Raw genomic sequence first — 18,721 nt, 5'->3', positions numbered from 1 at the left:
TGTGAGGTGATGTATTTTGGGAAATCAGATAGGCGTATGATATGATTGGGCACTGAGGGATGTTAATGAACAGGGAGACCTTGAGATTCAAGTCCACTGCATGTGGGGTAAGTGGTGAAGAAGGCAAATGGCATGCTTTCCCCTTCCATATCCCTACTTCAGGCTTCAAAATTCACACCTCTTCGATCCTTATCTCACCACCTTTTGCCTTTTCATCTCTGGCCTTTGTCTGGCTATCTGGCAATCAACCTATGCCAGGCTTTGATCCCCTCCCACTACAAAGAAGGGTCCTGACTTGAAAGATCACCTATCCACGTTCTCCAGAGATGCTGCCAGACGTTCTGAGTTTGTTTATAGAGAGATACAGCGTGGAAACGGGCCCTTTGGCCCACCAAGTCCACACCGACCAGCGATCACTTTATACGCTGGCACTATCCTACACACTAGGGACAATTTACAAGTTTACCGAAGTCAATTACACTACAAACCTGTATGTCTTTGGAGTGTGGGAGGCAACCTTTTTGTCTACATGTGGCACACTTGCCTTCATAAGTCATTAACAGAATATAAGAGTTGCAACTGTCTACTAGTCGCACACTAGGATGTGAACACATTGGACAGGGTGCAGAAGAAATTTATCTGAATGTTGACAGACTCTGTATGGGCTGCACAGTGGTGCAGCGGTGAGCTGCTGACATACAGCGCCAGAGACCCGGGTTCGATCCTGACTACGGATGCTGCTTGTACGTTCTCCCTGAGATCGCATGGATTTTCTCTGCATGCTCCAGTTTCCTCCCACACTCCAAGGACATACAGGTTTATAGGTTAGTTCGCTTCGGTAAAAATTGTGAATTGTCCATAGTGTGTAAGATAGTGATAGCGTACGGGGTGATCGTTGGTCAATGTGGACTGAAGGGCCTGGTTCCACGCTGTATTCTCTATAAAATCTAATGTCTAAAGATGCTGGAATCCTGTGCAAAACATAACGTGCAGGAGGAAGTTAGTGGATCAGGCTGCATATGTGGAGGGAATGGACAGACAATGTTTCTGGTTGTGACCCCTCTTGAGACTGATGGAATGGGGGGGCATAAATCTGGAATCTCCCAATGCAGGGTGAATGATTAATGCATCGTCTCATGGGAGGGTCTAATGTAAATATAGACTATTTGACTGACCTAAGTACATCAACAGTGTAAGCATAATAACACTTAAACTTCTAAAGGACTAAGGCAGAATAGTAGAGTTTAAGACACCTTTACACAATCACGTGGATAGGCAGGGAATGAAGGGATATGGATATGAATAGGAGATTAGTTTAACTTGGCATCGTATTCAGTATGGGCAATGCGGGCCGAAGGGCTGTTCCTGTGCAGTATTGTTCTATGGTGTAGGTGACTGGTTGATTGTGGATGCAGCCTAGATGGGCCAAAGAGCCCGTTCTTGTACTGTACTGTTTTATGGTGTAGATATGTTCATTGTGAACGAGTACGGTAAGGAATGGAACGCGTGGTACGAGTACAAGTGCAATAAAAATCTTGCTTGCAGCAACATCACAGGCACATCAACTTACAAGACTTAAACCATACATTATACTTAAATTATACAATAAATTCTACAGATGGGGAAAATTGCAAAATACATTACTGCAAAAAAAAGCCCATTAGGTCCCCTCTCCTCTCACTAGGCTCCCGATGTTGATGGAGTCAACGTTTGGGGTCTCCTCGGTCAGATCATTGACCCGGTCCAGAAGATCAGCACCTCGGCGATGGAGAGCAGCCTCCGCTCCCTCATCCACTCCTGCAGGCTCCACATGCGACCTCCCGCCGACCAGTGGCGCTATCACCGCCATCTACTCCCCCCCCCCCACCGCAGGCTGCGCCGCGCTCCTCCCGCCGCCCGGTGGCGCTGCCGCCCGCCGCCATTGAGGGGAGCGTAGAGCCGGAGCCTGGAGCCCGGGGAGAGAGCAGGTCGGGTCTGGTCTGCGGCCCGGGGAGTGAGAGCAGGTCGGGTCTGGTCTGCGGCCGGGGGAGCGAGCAGGTCGGTTCGGGTCTGGTCTGCGGCCCGGGGAGGAGACCCGGCCTTGGGCAGCGGGGAACCAAGAACCCGGCGGACAGGCCCCGAGGTCGGGAAGAAGCGGGAGGCCCGGCGGCCGCTGCAGGTAAAACACGGGCTTGGCGGGCGGGCGGCCTGCGGTCTCCATGGCAACGGCCCGCCCTGCGGACAAATGTCGTCCTCCAGGTCAACCTGGGGTCAGGGGACAGCGGTGGGGTGTGGGTGAGGGGTAGTTATAGCGTGTGGGGAAGGTGGGGTGGGGGTAGTAATAGGGTGTGGGGTAGTTATAGCGTGTGGGGAAGGGTGTGGTGAGGGGTAGTTATAGCGTGTGGGGAAGGGAAGGGTGTGGTGAGGGGTAGTATAGGGTGAGGGGTAGTTATAGCGTGTGGGGAAGGTGAGGGGTAGTATAGGTAGCAATGTTACAAAATTTTGAGATTTTAAAAATCAAGTCTGTAATTTATCCCATCAGATAAAGCATAAAAATAAGTTTAATTTGACACCTAATTCACTTTCATATCTCAAGTATTTAAAAAGTTATGGCCATTTTCATACTCGGAAATGAGCATCTTGTTCCCTATTGATTTTCTATGGACATAACAAAAAAGCTGTGATCTTGAACAGTCAAAAGCCCATAACTTTCTTAAAAATTAAGAAAACTGAATGAAATTTTCAGTTATCATAGATTGAAGCATTCTGAAACAAATATAAAATAATCTTACTTGGATGACCTGAAATTAAAGCATATAATTAGTTAGTTACCTAATTGTAGCTAATTTCAGACTTCAATTACTAGATCTAAACATCTATCCATTTCTTAATAAATGATTAACATTTTTAAATAGCCTAAATGTCCAAATAATATTCACAAATAATTCACAATAAAACATGATTTTTAAATCTCATTTACATTAATTTATAGGCCAAATGGAAGGAATTTAGTGTTCAATTGCTGTAAATAAATGCCCATTTAAATCAGCTTTCTAGTGGGTCCCTGTGGAACGCGCTGGTTTAGAACGTTCACATTGCGGTAGATTTGTGCCTCAAATGCCGAGAAAAATACTGCGCGATATAATGGGCCCAAATTGAGCTACTCGCAATATTAAACTTTGTATAAAGGGTTCTTTAGAAGCCCTTTTTAATGTAAATATATACAGCCTAACTTCAGCTGTTTGCTTTATGAGACTCTGCGGTTGCTGGCGGTCACGGGTTTAGAGATTGATTTTTAAACTACTATAACTATTTTACGAGGCCTTTAAAACTAATAATAGCTTTTGCGACGGGATCTTCCAGCGATTTTTCGTTAATAATTAACTAGGCTGAACATCTTCGATTTGAACAGCCTAGAGAAAATCGCGTTTTAAACCCGCCCCCTCTAAACGGCGCCAAAATCGCGCACACCCGTAGCGGCAGATTTTCAAAGACGCTTCAGGTAGGCTTTGCAACATACCTAGTATAGGGTGTGGGGAAGGGTGTGGGGTGGGGAAGGTGAGGGGTGGGGTGTGGGCCAGGGGTAGTTATAGTAGCAATGTTACAAAATTTTGAGATTTTAAAAATCAAGTCTGTAATTTATCCCATCAGATAAAGCATAAAAATAAGTTTAATTTGACACCTAATTCACTTTCATATCTCAAGTATTTAAAAAGTTATGGCCATTTTCATACTCGGAAATGAGCATCTTGTTCCCTATTGATTTTCTATGGACATAACAAAAAAGTTGTGATCGTGAACAGTCAAAAGCCCATAACTTTCTTAAAAATTAAGAGAACTGAATGAAATTTTCAGTTATCATAGATTGAAGCATTCTGAAACAAATATAAAATAATCTTACTTGGATGACCTGAAATTAAAGCATATAATTAGTTAGTTACCTAATTGTAGCTAATTTCAGACTTCAATTACTAGATCTAAACATCTATCCATTTCTTAATAAATGATTAACATTTTTAAATAGCCTAAATGTCCAAATAATATTCACAAATAATTCACAATAAAACATGATTTTAAAATCTCATTTACATTAATTTATAGGCCAAATGGAAGGAATTCAGTGTTCAATTGCTGTAAATAAATGTCCATTTAAATCAGCTTTCCAGTGGGTCCCTGTGGAACGCGCTGGTTTAGAACGTTCACATTGCGGTAGATTTGTGCCCCAAATGCCCAGAAAAATACTGCGCGATATAATGGGCCCAAATTGAGCTACTCGCAATATTAAACTTTGTATAAAGGGATCTTTAGAAGCCCTTTTTAATGTAAAAATATGCAGCATACCTTCTGCTATCTGCTTTATGAGACCCTGCGGTAGCTGGCGGTCGCGGGTTTAGAGATTGATTTTTAAACTACTATAACTATTATTCAAGGCCTTTAAACCTAATAATAGCTTTTGCGACGGGGTCTTCCAGCGATTTTTCGTTAATAATTAACTAGGCTGAACATCTTCGATTTGAACAGCCTAGAGAAAATCGCGTTTTAAACCCGCCCCCTCTAAACGGCGCCAAAATCGCGCACACGGGCAGCAGCAGATTTTCAAAGACGCTTCAGGTAGGCTTTGCAACATACCTAGTTATAGGGTGTGGGGAAGGGGAGGTGAGGTGTTGGGTGAGTGGTGGGAAAAGGGTGAGGAGTTGGGGAGGGTGTGAACCGTGGGGGTCTGGTGGGAGCTGGAGGATGGTGTTGGTCAGGGTAGGTGCTGGAGTCTGAGGGGCTTTCTCAGCCATTTGGTATTGGTTTATTATTGCCATGCCACAATACAGCGGTAAGCTTTGTTTCAGATTCAGATTCAAACTTTATTGTCATTGTGCAGTGTCCAAATATAGAGACAACAAAATGCAGTTAGCATCTTAACCAGAAGTGCAAAAACAGAATAGTAAAATATATTTGCTTGCTTGCAATATATATATATATATTTGTTGGTTGCAATCCAGTCATTTCATTTGAGAAAGGGCGATCAAGGCTCAGGCACATTGGAGTGGGAATGGATTTCCATGGAAGCGTTGGCTGAATAATAAGGAGTATTCCCTGTAGCTAAAGTATGAGAGGCATAGATAGTGTAGACGGTCAGAATGTAGAAACAAGGAACTGCAGATGCAGGATTACCAAGGAAAGACACAAAGTGCTGGAGTAACTCATGGAGTCAGCTTTTTTTTACAGCTTCCCTAGAGAACATGGACTGTGAAGCAGGGTCCTGCCCGAAACGCCCCCTGTCCATGTTCTCCAGAGATGCTGCTAGACCTGCTGAATGTCTCCAGTACTTTTGTGTCTTTCCTTAGTTAGAACCCTTTTGCCAGGGTGGAAACAGCAAAGTCGAGCGGGCATAATGTCAGAGGGGGAAAGTTTAAATGAGATGTGTTGGGTCGTTTTTCTTACACAGAGATTAGTGGGTGACTGGAGCACGCCGCCAGGGGTGGTGGTGGTGGAGGCAGATCGAATAATGGCATTCAAGAGGCAGGGAATGGAGGGATATGGATCACGTGCAGGCAGAGGAGATTAGTTTTGATTTGGCATTCATTCAAGACAGAAATCAACGTGCTTTGAATATAAAGGGATAAAGAGTCATTACCAGAAAGTGGCCCACAAATGATAAATTAGCCATGGCCTGTAGTAACCACACTAGTCATTGGTGAGGCACACTTGGAGTATTGTCCTTAAGGAGGCTGCTGATCTGGAGATGCAAAATTGCCCAGACACTTACTGAGGCTGAGTTTTGTCTGCAGGTTAGTCGATAATCAGAAGTGCTGATCCTGGCCTGATACTGCTGAGATTTTTGATCCCTCCCCGTTCGTTTAGTGATTGCTCGGGGATGGGGTCCCAGAGGCCGGTGGGCACAGAGAGGGAGTGGAGCTTGGCGGCCGCCAGTTTCCTGCTGTTCACCGTGTCTCTGCTGGCGTTTCGTCGTACTCGGAAGGTGAGTTGATACAGGGCCTCCTGTCCCCATGGTCCCCGCCACCCCTGGGCTACTGTTGGTCGTCCGAGTGAGGCTGCGGGGCGGAGTGGTGCGGGAGGGTGGGAGGATGAGGGGGAGGGAGAGAAGGCGATATGGAGGGAGGGGAGATAGGTAGAGAGGGGGGGAGATAGGGATGGAGAGAGGGAAGGGGGAGATGGAGGGGGAGAGAGGGAAGGGGAGGGAGAGATGAACGGGGGGAGAGAGACATGAAAAGAAGGAAGGGGAGATGGAGAGATGGGGAGAGAGGGAAGAGAGGAAGGAAGGGTCGGTCGGTGTGGGAGGGAGGACGGGGTTTGTGGGAGGGTGGGCATGTCGCCCCCTCACTGTCTGTGTCGCCCTGCAGGTGAACATGGGTTTGTCGGCGGGCTTCCTGTTGCAGGGGTTTGCGGGGGCGCTGGGGGCCGTCCTGGGCCTGGGTCTGGGCGGCAGCAGGGGCTGGGGCTCTGGCTGGCAGCGGCAGACACGCTGGGTCTGCTCGGTCCTGGGGCTGCCCCTCCTCGCCTTCGGCTACCACTGGAGCAGCGGCGAGCGGGCGGCTGCCAACGTGCTGCTGTCCGCAGGGGTGCTGGCAGCCGCTCTCTCGGGCCCGGCCGGCCCGGCTGCCTCGGCGGTAGCCGTCGCCGCCCCGCTCTCCATGCTGGCCGCCGCGCTCCTCACCGCCGACGGCTGGGCCTGCGCCGGCAGCCTGGCGCTCCTGCTCACCGCTACCCTGCACCCTACCTACGCCCGCACCCTACTAACGGCCGCCGGCGTCGCCGCACTGCAGCGGGCACTGGGTGCACGGCGCCAGGCGGCATGAACCGCGGCTCCCACACGGGACACCAGCGACTGTGTAACCGCGGGTCCTGGTGCTGCTACACCAACGGAGACTCACTGGCATCAGCTGCCGAACAAGTACCAGTGCTCATGCTGCCTCAGATTATCAACTGTGCTTTTTTCATGACCATCAAATGTTTCTATCCTCAATAAAGTTATTTCTGTATAACAATGGTGTTTTTTTCCCCTTTGAATTATCTGTTCCTAGCACTGGTTTATTATTAAAGAAAATAGTGCAGGAGGAGGCCATTCGGCCCTTCGAGCCAGCACCGCCATTCATTGTGATCATGGCTGATCATCCCCTATGAATAACCCGTGCCTGCCTTCTCCCCATATCCCTTGACTCCACTCCCCTAGAGCTATATCTAACTCTTTCTTAAATCCACCCAGTGATCTGGCCTCCACTGCCCTCTGTGACATAGAAACATAGTCACGAGTACTGAGATACAGAGCTATCCAGGCAGATCATACCATCTACAGAAGCAAGGGTACCATCCCAAGATGCCATCTGCCCATTTTCCTCCAAAGTTGCCCGCTGTGTTCCTCCAGCATTGTTTTCCGCACAAGTAGCCAGCATCTGCAGTGTCTTGTGTCTCCAGATCCTAGCATAAATTAGTACATCTGGTATTGAAAAAAGAGAAAATTAACTCAGTGTGAAATATAGTGTTAGGGCTACAATGAAATCGCAGATTTAAAAAAAATGCAGGGTTTGCAATGGGTAGGTTGGGAGCATATGGAAGGATCATTATATCCTTAGAATATGGGAGGATCATTCAGTAGCCTAATAACAGCGGGGAAGAAGCTGTATCTGAATGCTGGTACGTGCTTACAAGCTCTTGCATCTTCTGCCCGACAGGAGAGGGGAGAAGAGGGAATGTCCGGGGTGTGAGTATTCTTTGATTACGTTGGCTGCTTTTCTGAGACAGAGTGAAGTGTAGATGGAGTCGATAGTGAGGAGTCCGGTCCGTGTGATGGACTGGGCTACATCCACAACGCTGCAATTTCTCGTGGTCTTGGGCAGAGCTGTTTCTACACCAATCTGCGACACATCCCGGTGGGATGCTTTCTGTGGTCCGTCTGTAGAAACGATAATCTTCCTGTAGTTCCCAGCTGTTATGAGCTGTAGTTTACAACAGGACTATTTCACTGTCTGTTGTTTACTCGTCCTCCAGGTCCAGTACACAAGATGTGCGGGTTGTCGCCATACTCAGGGTTTTGCTTTATCAAATGAGCTGCGGCCCAACAACACTTTTTGTGCCGTGACGCAGGGTCTCAGACTGAATGGCCGGCCATCCCTTTGCCTCCACAGATGCTGACAACCTCCACCAGTTTGTTTTTGCTGAAGCTGTGTGTCCAACGCTCACCCTGCCCTGGGTATGTTTAATGCAATAGTATGGTGGGGCCTTTACTCTGCATCAAATCCAGCCCATGTATCAGAGTCTAACCACAAGCACCACAACACCCTGACATCCTAAAGCTCCTCCACACCCACCTTGGCTAAATCATTAAGCCATCTCTCTGTTCTCTGTTTTCAATGTTCATTGGTGCATTCTGTTTTTTAACATTTGTATTGTAAAGGGCCTGTCCCACTTTCACGACCTCTGCCGAGTTTGCCCTCGACTCATACTCGCAGCATGGTTGTCACAAGGTCGTAGGTAGGTTGTAGCAGGCCGTGATGCTAGTCGTAGGTACTCGTGGCATCAAGTAGGTCGGGGCGTTTTTTCAACATGATGAAAATTGTCCACGAGTAAAAAATGTCGTGAATTAGGTCGTGAAAGTGGGACAGGCCCTTTAGTTGAACACTGGAGGGTGCCCCAGTGGTGGGGCCGTTACTCCCCACCATCACAGGGATCTACAGGTGCTGCCTCAAAAAGCCAGACATTATATTCAATTAGCCACACCACCCTGGCAACTCACTGCTACCACCTGAAAGAAGGTACAGGAGCCTGAAAACCATGAGCTCCAGGTTCAAGAACAGACTCTTGAGCCACCCTGGCCAACCCTACCTTAACCCCAGACTACTATGGACTTGAGACTGCTATGCTTGCACTATTGTGGTCTGGTTTACCAAGTATAATTGAGAATGTATAGTATATTGGTGTCTTTTATGCATCAACGAGCCTGTAAAGCTGCAGTAAGTAAGAATTTCAATGGTCCCAGTTCATATAGCACTGAAACATCCTTGACACTTGAAGCAATCAAATTGTGAGTCACACAGGCTATCTCTGCCCATTGTATCTCTCTGCCCCTTGTGACACAAGAGCCATTACAGTGTTCCAAAGTTCTCCCCTGGCAATAACGTACTTGAAGTGTAATGACAGGAAATCTGGCAGCATTGACTGCCCAGCAGGTTTTTCCACAAAGAACAATACGATCATTTAATCTGGAGCAAAACACAAGGTGCTGGAGGAACTCCGCCGGTCATGCAGCAGGAGAAATGGCCAGGTGATGCTTCGGGTTGGGACCCTCCTTCAGATCTTCCGTATTTCTCTGTCAAGGAGTCATCGCCTATCTACCAGGATCTTTTTAATCATGTTTTTATTGTCGTTGGATATTGTGAGATCCAAAATCAATCACAAACTCTTCAGAGACAAAATCAAAGAAACAAGTTTTCCTTTATTACATTTCTGCGCAGAAAAGGGTGTCCCTCCTCTATCATCCTCTAGAGACACACAAAAATGGAGGTTGTATCTATCTTTTTATACCTTTCTTCACTATGGTCACTACCTCATGTCTCCCCATCGAGCTTCGTCCAATCATAACATAAAGCCCACATTCCCACGAGAACGTCCAGAAACGTCTCGGAACATCTCCTGACGTCAAAGGCTTCTGCTGGAGTTTTTATCTGTTACTTCTTTATCTAGAAGTTCCCTCTGTCCTGTATATTGTTACTTTCTTCGACCAGCAGTCTGGCTTCTGCTGACACCTTATTTCTTTCTAAGTTATAATTTTCAGAGTTCTAGTATAAATCAACCATCCCTATTAACCCTTCTCTCACAATCCACCATTTTTCTTTTTGCTACGCAACTCTTGATTTATACTATATCTTCCTTTTCTAGTGCTAGCAGCAGATTCTTCGCCTCCCTATCCTCCTCTCGCTAGTCATACTGTGTTCTGAAGGCCATCATGACGGTGCTGTTATTTGTCAGGGCTGTCTCTATCAATCGCTGAGCCAGACCCCGTGCGCAGGGAATGATACAACATCCGAATAGGCACAAAGTCAATGGTTCCTTCCCTTCACGCACAGTCCATGGGCTGATATTGTCCGGTGGGGCCTCCACAGGACCCTTAAATCGGCTTGCGTGTGTCCACCCTTTTTCTTTTTGTTCGTACTGCTGCCTCGGTGATTAATAACACAAGGTAGGGTCCAGTCCACCTAGGTTACAGCTTTTCTTCCTTCCATGATTTTACAAGATCCCAGTTCTCTGCTTTCACAGAATGGAGTGGCAAGTCGAGATCGGGACTCTGTGCCAGCAGCCCCTTGGTTTTTAATTCTGTAATAGAACTAGATACTGCCAGTAAATAGTTCCTTAAGAAAACATCACTACCCTCTATGGTGGGTATTCCTTCTCTCTTTCCCCAAATATCTAACTCGTTCAACCTTTCTCTTATAAATATGCCTACCAAAATTATACACCATACTCCACAATTGACCTCACCAATACCTTGTACAATTTAACATTACAACCCAACTTCTATAAACAATGCTCTGATTTCAACTTCATTCCTCAATTCACAATCTTTTACCATGTACGTCTAATTTGAATTGTCCTGCCAAGATGTATCACACTTATCAACATTAAATCCATCTGTCATGTTTCAACCCACTCTTCCAAATGACCTAAATCTCTCTGTACACTTTTAAAATCTACTTCATTATTCACAACACCACCTATCTTAGTATCATCTACATACTTCTTAATCTATCTTACCACACCAACATCCATTTTATTGATTCACATGACAAACAACAGTGGACCCAGCACACATCCCCGAGGTACCCCTCTAGTCATTGACCTCCAACCTGACAAACATCCATCCACCATTACTCTCCCTCATTTCCCATACAGCCACTTTTTAATCCATCTTGCTATTCCTTACTAACCTCTTCTTAACCAACCTTATTTCCTTATTGAACCTTGTCAAAGGCCTTACTGAAGTTCACCACTTTAACCTCATCAATTTCCCTAATAACCTCTTTTTTTAAGGTAAAAAAATCAAGATTAGTCAAATATCACAATCACAAATCCATGCTAATTCTTCCTAATCCTACCCTATTTATCCAAATCCCTATAATATTGCCTTTAGTATCCTTTCCATTATTTCCCACCACTGATGTCAAACAACGTTCTTGTTAAAACTCTACTCTTCTTTGTCCTCTTGTTCACTTACCTCAGGGCTATTATCTATTCATACCTGCAGGACAGCCCTCATGTAATTATTGAAATTGTACTAGGTATCTCAACCTTCTAAACGAACATCGGTCGTGATTTAGAAAACTCATACATACACCTTGTCTTCAGGTTTAAAGGGTCCTTCCTCCTGGTCCATCTCCGACAGCTTTTACTTTACCTGTTCATAAATAGACTTGTATATCATTATTAACTGTTTCATATACTTTTTTTATTATTCGATCTGTAACTGTTCCAAACTCGGTCCCCTGCAGGGACTTCTCTATTGTGCCACCCACGGCTGGTTAGTTTGCATGCAACATTTCTTCAGTGCCAATGGAAGAGCATTACACAAATGTTCCATTTATTCTTTTCATCAAATGAAAACAATCCGTTGTCAAAGCTGATTTCTGTAGGTTTACCAAACCTCTTAATTACCTTATTCATCATAAACGACACTGTAGTGTTTATACCTAAATTGATTCAGACTTACCCTGGACATCTCTTCCAGATGCTGTTTCAGCTGCTTTGTCTGCATTTTAATTTAACTTCTTTGACATGTACTTTTTCCGTTTCACCATACAATTTCAACATTTATTCCGACCTAGTCTGAACTATATCCTGCCTTTCCCAAGGTCATCATCTGCTGTCTTATATTCTGAAGTATTTCTCTCTCTCTCTCTCTTTACTTGTGGAACAAACCAACAAATTGTCCACATCAGCAAATACTTTCTAAGGGTATAACCATATAACCATATAACCATTACAGCACGGAAACAGGCCATCTCGATCCTTCTAGTCCGTACCGAACACGTATTCTCCCCTAGTCCCATATACCTGCGCCGAGACCACAACCCTCCATTCCTTTTCCGTCCATATAACTATCCAATTTATTTTTAAATGATAAAATCGAACCTGCCTCCACCACCTTCACTGGAAGCTCATACCACACAGCTACCACTCTCTGAGTAAAGAAGTTCCCCCTCAACTTTCAACTCTGCCTTTCCCATCTAATTTAAAAAACCTACCTCATCCTAGCCTTTCTTGACATCCTTCCTTAAATCCCTTCCTCTCTCTTGGGGACCCCAGTCCTGTTAGGGCTTATCATCTCCAGATTAATTTCACTCCTGATAGGACTTTTCGAGGAAAAGTTCCCCAAGACATGTATTATTGGCATGTAATTCTCTGGCCCCGCTTGGTTCCGTCATAGGACTCACTTGTGTCAGTTCATCACTTATTTCAGTCTTTTCAACCAGGGGCTTTGTTCATTGACATTGACCGCAGAGACCAACTGTTTACTGATTCTGCTTGACTTTAAGAAGAATGGCTTCCACCACAATAGTTCATAATATAATGTTCATCAACTGGTTGCCTTCTATTTCTTGCTCATTTTCAACTCTCCACCTTTTCATTCCCCTTTGTTCCTTGGGGTTCACCTTAAGTGGGTAACATTTGCTGAGGGGCCTGCATACCCTCATTCATGACGGCATTCAACCAGAAGATGGCGCTGTGGCCGGTAGTCATACTGCAGTGACGGCATCCAACCAGAAGATGGCGCAGTAGCCAGTAGTCAGACTGCAGTAACAGCAGCTGACCTAACGGTGGCGCTGTTGCCGGTAAGTTTGTGAACGGCGGCCATGTTTGTAGTCTATTGCTGGTCATTGTAACAATTTACATAGTGGTTCCCACCACTTCACCAATGGTGCCTTCAAATCTTCCATGGCCAACAATCGTCCCACGTTCTCCTCCTCCAAAGCCCTAATCCATTTTTTTTCCTTAATTTTAGCCCTCTCAGTTCATGGGTGCTCCAAGGGATAATCTGTCGTCTCTTACTTCTGTTTCTCTGTCTGTCTCTCTCTCTTTCTGTCTGTGTCTGTGTCTCTCTCTCTCTCTCTCTCTCTCTCTCTTTCTCAACGCTGAATAGATTCAGGACGACATGGCCCCTGCTTGGCCAGCCTTCACAAATGGGGCAGCAGCCCAACCCCACGGTGTGCTTGTGGCACTCCCTTACAACACATCATTGAAGCATGCCTTCAACAAAGACTCAAAGGAGGACTTGTCACCCTTCACACAGCAGATCAAGAGGCAACTGCTTGGCTAAAGGATTTTGCATTCGCTAAATAAATAAAATCTCTCTCTCTCTGTCTGGCTGTCTCTCTGTCTGTGTTTCTCAACTTGAATGTCTACCATAAAACAACATAAAAGCTGGTCATGTTTCATCAATTAACTTATTTCCAGTTAACTTTACTGACAAGAAATCTAAAAGAACATCAAGAAACGATTTTTACAACTTCTCTTTTTCAGGTTACCAGGATACAAAGAGTTAATTTTTGCAGCTTGTTCGCAATCCCCCACGGCCCAAACACAGTGGGAATTCCCACCTCCGCCACGGGGCGTCTGTGTTCAATTTTACAACTTGCTCATTTTAACCATTTGTTCCAAACCGGATTTCAAACAAATCACTTTGTTTCATTCTTACTTCAAATAGATTATTCAATTTATATTTTCTCCCTGCCTGCACTGTTGTCCCCGGCCTTTGCCGTCTTCTATCACATCCCCCTTTCGCGGCCTCTGCCGTCTTCTTATCTGCTACTTTCGGGAGTAACTCCCTTATCATCCTGTCTCAGGAATTTTCCTGTCTCTCAGGAATTGATCTAACTGTTCTCGTCAGACCTAATGAATCTTCAAGGAGGCAAACTCCCTTCCCCCTCAGTGTCCTCTCCTAGGTACCTCCCTCGGGTCTAATTTCTACCGAACTTCTTATCTTCCCCTTCTGCCCTTTGACTCCCCGTCTTGTTGGCCAGGTGATTTTCGTCCACCCCGGCCCCTGTCTTCTCTTTCCCTTGGGTATTTTGGCCCCCTCCGGCTCTGCATTTTCCGTGGACATCTCCTGCCCATATGCAGCTCTGCATTTTCCGTGGACATCTCCTGCCCATATGCAGCTCTGCATTTTCCCCAACTGACTATACCTTATCATTGTTGGCTTCTCCAAACCCTGGGTATTTCCTGCCCTCCAGGGTCCAGCATTTGCCCCAATTGGGCAGAATGCGGGGATTTGGCCAACAGCCTTTTCCCCTCCCTTCTGGGTTTGCCTTGCAGCCCCCTGAATCCTTCAGGGCGTTAACCACAATGTATTTACAATCGCCCCGGAAGTACTTTATTAGTCATTGTTCCTACCTGGGTCTGTGCACAGAAATTGCTCGATTGACTTTTCGCGATTTCCAACCACTCCCACACTATCACTTGTTTCTCGTGTCTCTCTGTGTGGTCCTGGATACTACTGCTCAAACAGCTGGCGGCAAGCAAGGAGTCTGAGACTGCTGAACTCAGCAGGGTGCACCTTCCCTTCGTCCGTCTACTCCCGTCAGCTGGCTGGAGTAATTGATCCCGGAACCGAGCCCCCATCTGTGAGATCCAAAATCAATCACAAACTCTTCAGAGACAAAATCAAAGAAACAAGTTTTCCTTTATTACATTTCTGCGCAGAAAAGGGTGTCCCTCCTCTATCATCCTCTAGAGACACACAAAAATGGAGGTTGTATCTATCTTTTTATACCTTTCTTCACTATGGTCACTACCTCATGTCTCCCCATCGAGCTTCGTCCAATCATAACATAAAGCCCACATTCCCACGAGAACGTCCAGAAACATCTCGGAACATCTCCTGACGTCAAAGGCTTCTGCTGACACCTTATTTCTTTCTAAGTTATAATTTTCAGAGTTCTAGTATAAATCAACCATCCCTATTAACCCTTCTCTCACAGATATAATGCTCAAACTAAAGCTTTGGGATTTTTTTACAGCCACCAGTGAGCAAGCTGACAGTCTTGTATTCAAAAGCTGAACATGCTGGAAAAACTCACCAAGTCAGATAGCAGAAATGTATTGTTTCAGGTCTAACCCCTTGTCAGAACTGGCAACCTGAAAAGTTACTTGTTTCTACTGCCACAGATGCCGCCTAACCTGCTGTGTGTCTCCCGCATTTCCTGCCTTTGCTTTGAATCTGCAGGCTTCTGGAGATTTATGTATTGTAACATCTGATCTGATTGAAGGCACTGTGCAGCGTTCTTCCAATATTGCAATATATTGATTACATGGTGCATTGTTGGGTGTGGGACCTGAACCTTCAACCTACAACAATGCTTTCAGGAATGTAGAGCGGAAATCTGTTGATTTAAAATGGCGAACAAGTTGGAGGCACAAGAAGCCGCTGACGGTGGAATCTTGAGCAAAACACCAAGTGCTGGAGGAGGCAGTATCTGTGGGGGGAGGGGGGGGGGGGGGGAATGGACAGGTGACATTTTTGGTTGGGGCCCATTTCCAGTTTCAAGAAAGGTCCCAAGCTGAAACGTTGTCTGTCCATTCCCTCCACAGATGCTGCCCGACCCGCTGAGTTCCTGCAGCACTTTTGTGTTTTGGTTGGGGAATTGAAGCAATAAGAATGCAAACAGGATATCATTTATGGAATTAAATTTGTAGTCCAATGGTGCTATTTTAAGTTTAAAATGTATATAATCCATCTTATTGTCAAAACGCAGTCAAAGGTCTTAAGGGCCTGTCCCACTGTACAAGGTAATTCAAGAGTTCTCCCGAGTTTCCCCGTGGACATTTTTCACAGTGCTGAAAAAACTTCACGAGTTACCGCGATTCCCGAGTACCTGCCGTTAGCGTTACGAGCCACTACGGGACATCCACGAGCTCCGACGTAGCCGCTACGTACATTCTACGTACTTACCACGAGTCTCATTTTTTAAAAACTCGGGTGAGCTCTTGAATTACCTCGTACAGTGGGACAGGCCCTTTAAGAAAGCCACCAGTTGCAGTGTCAGGGTGAACCTATTAATCAAATTACAAAATACCCAGTTCAGTTCCCTGGAAAATATTTATGGCAAATAAAACTAGCTAACTCTTAACTACATTGCACTTTTAACTTTTGCACTTTTTATAATGCATTTTTAATTTTGCTTTTCTTTTCTTTTAATTCTATTTTATTTCATTTTATGATTTCATTTTATTGTATGACATGTTTTTATGTGAAGCACTTTGAGTCTGCCTCGTGTATGAAATGTGCTATATAAATAAAGTTGCCTAACAAATGGTGGAATGATTTTTCTTGCTGTTCTTTGAATGAAATTGATTAGATCAGTTTATTGTCCTGTGCAGCAGGGTGCACTACAATTCCTTGTTCACAGAAAGCTCACAAAGTAAGCAGTGTTTGTAGAATAATGATAAATACAATGTCTGTTTGGTGTATACATTAACGATTCTTTAGTCATAAAGCAGAGAAACAGTCCAAATCTATCAAATCCAACCATTTGCTCCAATATGTTTTGTTCTCCCCGCTGACCCATCACTAGGTTTAGGTTGACATAAATGCTGTAGAAACTCAACGGGTGAGGCAGCATCTATGGAGCGAAGGAAATAGGCGACGTTTTGGGTTGAGACTGATGTGAGGGTGGGGTGGGGGGGGAAGTAGAAAGGAAGAGGCGAGGGTTTAGGTTCATTATTGGCACGTGCACCGAGGTACAGTGAAACACTTTGTTTTGCATACTTTCCAAACGGGTTCCCACCAGATCTTACCACTCTCTTTTACACTGTGCTCAATCTCTCGTGCAATCAAGGCAGTTTGTAATTTCCACAACACGGTACAGTTTGGGATTATTCTTCAAACTTATATATATATATATATATATAGAAAACCATTTGGCGTGTCATGCCTGTGCTAGCTTTTTGCTTGATCATTAGCAGAATAACTCCATATTTTATACCCTTTTTCCCCTGTGTGTCTACTGCTTCCAACGTCAAGTGTGTGAGTGTGTGTGTGTGAGTGTGTGTGAGGTGGAGGGTGTGCGAGTGTGTATGTGTCAGTGTGCGTGTGTGTATTGGAATTGGTGGATAGGTGGAATATTGCATTAGGGGACCAGCCCTCCCATTTGAAGCTGGGACCCAACGGGTCCCACTCAGTCTAGTAACCTTTATATATGTGTTTATTGGTTACCCTCTGCACATTTCCCCATAGTCACTATTATATGTTGTTATGAATTTTATAGTGATTCCAGAGAATATTTTCAGAGTAATCAGACCTCACTGCGACCATGCCTTGTGATTTCATCTTGCAAAGCGTTTAACTCTCAAGCCTTAAGGTTTAACTCCGAGTCTTTGTACTGGTGATGTAAGTTAAACCAAGCTTTAGTCGAGAGTGTATCAAACTCGGCCAACATTAATAATGCATTTTGTTAAACTACCAGCGGCTCTCCAGTCATTGTGCAGTGACTATGTGCTCAAAATAGTATAAGTATTTTATTGCCATGTAGCACAACATATTGTGATCTGGTTTATGTCTTGTGGCATTACACAGAGATGCAGCAAAACTATAGCAGCTATTGTCTGTACGGAGTTTGTACGTTCTCCCCTTGACCGCGTGGGTTTTCTCTGAGATCTTCGGTTTCCTCCAACACTCCAAAGACGTATGTAGGTTTGTAGGTTAATTCGCTTGGTATAAATGTAAATTGTCCCTGGTGTGTGTAGGATGAGTAAATGTATGGGGATCGGCGTGGACTCGGTGGGCCGAAGGGCCTGTTTCCACAATGTATAACTAAACTAAACTAAACTAAACTAAACACAGTGGTCCTAACACACTGATATGCTGAGGGCCTACTGTTTGACTGGAGAACTGTTTCTCGGTTGTGACATTTAAGAAATTACCCATTCTAATGGAAGACAATAGGTGCAGGAGTATTCGGCCCTTCGAGCCAGCACCGCCATTCAATGTGATCATGGCTGATCATCCCCAATCAGTACCCCGTTCCTGCCTTCTCCTCATATCCCCTGACTCCACTATTTTTAAGAGCCCTATCTAGCTCTCTCTTGAAAGCATCCAGAGAACCCGCCTCCACCGCCCTCTGAGGCAGGAAGTGTAGCAGCAATGGAATAATTTGAAAAAGAGTGCAGAAGATTTGGCAAATAAGGATTGATCAATGTCACTGGAGACACATGGATCTGCAGAGGCTGGAATCTTGAGTAAAACACAAAGCGCAGGAATAACCCAATGGGCCAGGCAGCATCTGTGTAAGGGATGGTAGATGACCTTTTGGGTCAGGACTCTTCTTCAGACTGATTGTAGAGGGGAGAGAAAGCTGGAAAACAGTTGGGGGAGACAAAGCCTTGGAAGTGATAGGCAGATAGGGAATAGGATAGGGAAAAATGCTGGAGTAACCCAGTGGGTCAGGCAGCATCTCTGGAGAAAGTGGATAGTGCTTCGGGTTGGGACTTGAAAACTGGCATTTGCAGTTCCTTTTTATTACATTTTGACTGCTCCACTGTGAATTCTCTTCAGGGAATGCCTACTTTAAATAAGTTCTCCTCCTCTCTCGGTCAGATGCTGCCTGACCTGCTGAGTTACTCAAGCATTTTGTGTCTGTCTTTGGTATAAACCGATATCTGCAGTTCCCTTTAATTACAGTGATAGGTGGATACAGGTGAGAGGGGGCTGACTGGCACATGAGTGGATAAAGGCTAGAAA

The 18,721-nt window shown here is 45.2% G+C and overlaps 1 long non-coding RNA gene across 1 annotated transcript; it reads left to right on the top strand.

Moving 5' to 3' along the window:
• Positions 1-8,607: 8,607 nt before the first annotated feature.
• Positions 8,608-15,457, top strand: LOC116988329. Its single transcript, XR_004415916.1, has 3 exons — positions 8,608-9,364; positions 10,169-10,173; positions 14,964-15,457. It is a non-coding gene; the product is annotated as an uncharacterized LOC116988329 (long non-coding RNA).
• The last annotated feature ends 3,264 nt before the right edge of the window (positions 15,458-18,721 follow it).

This window comes from Amblyraja radiata, chromosome 2 (genome assembly GCF_010909765.2).
Source record: "Amblyraja radiata isolate CabotCenter1 chromosome 2, sAmbRad1.1.pri, whole genome shotgun sequence".
Lineage (NCBI taxonomy): Eukaryota > Metazoa > Chordata > Chondrichthyes > Rajiformes > Rajidae > Amblyraja > Amblyraja radiata.
The sequence above is the reverse complement of the archived record's forward strand: the minus strand, read 5'-3'. Positions and strand labels throughout refer to the sequence as shown.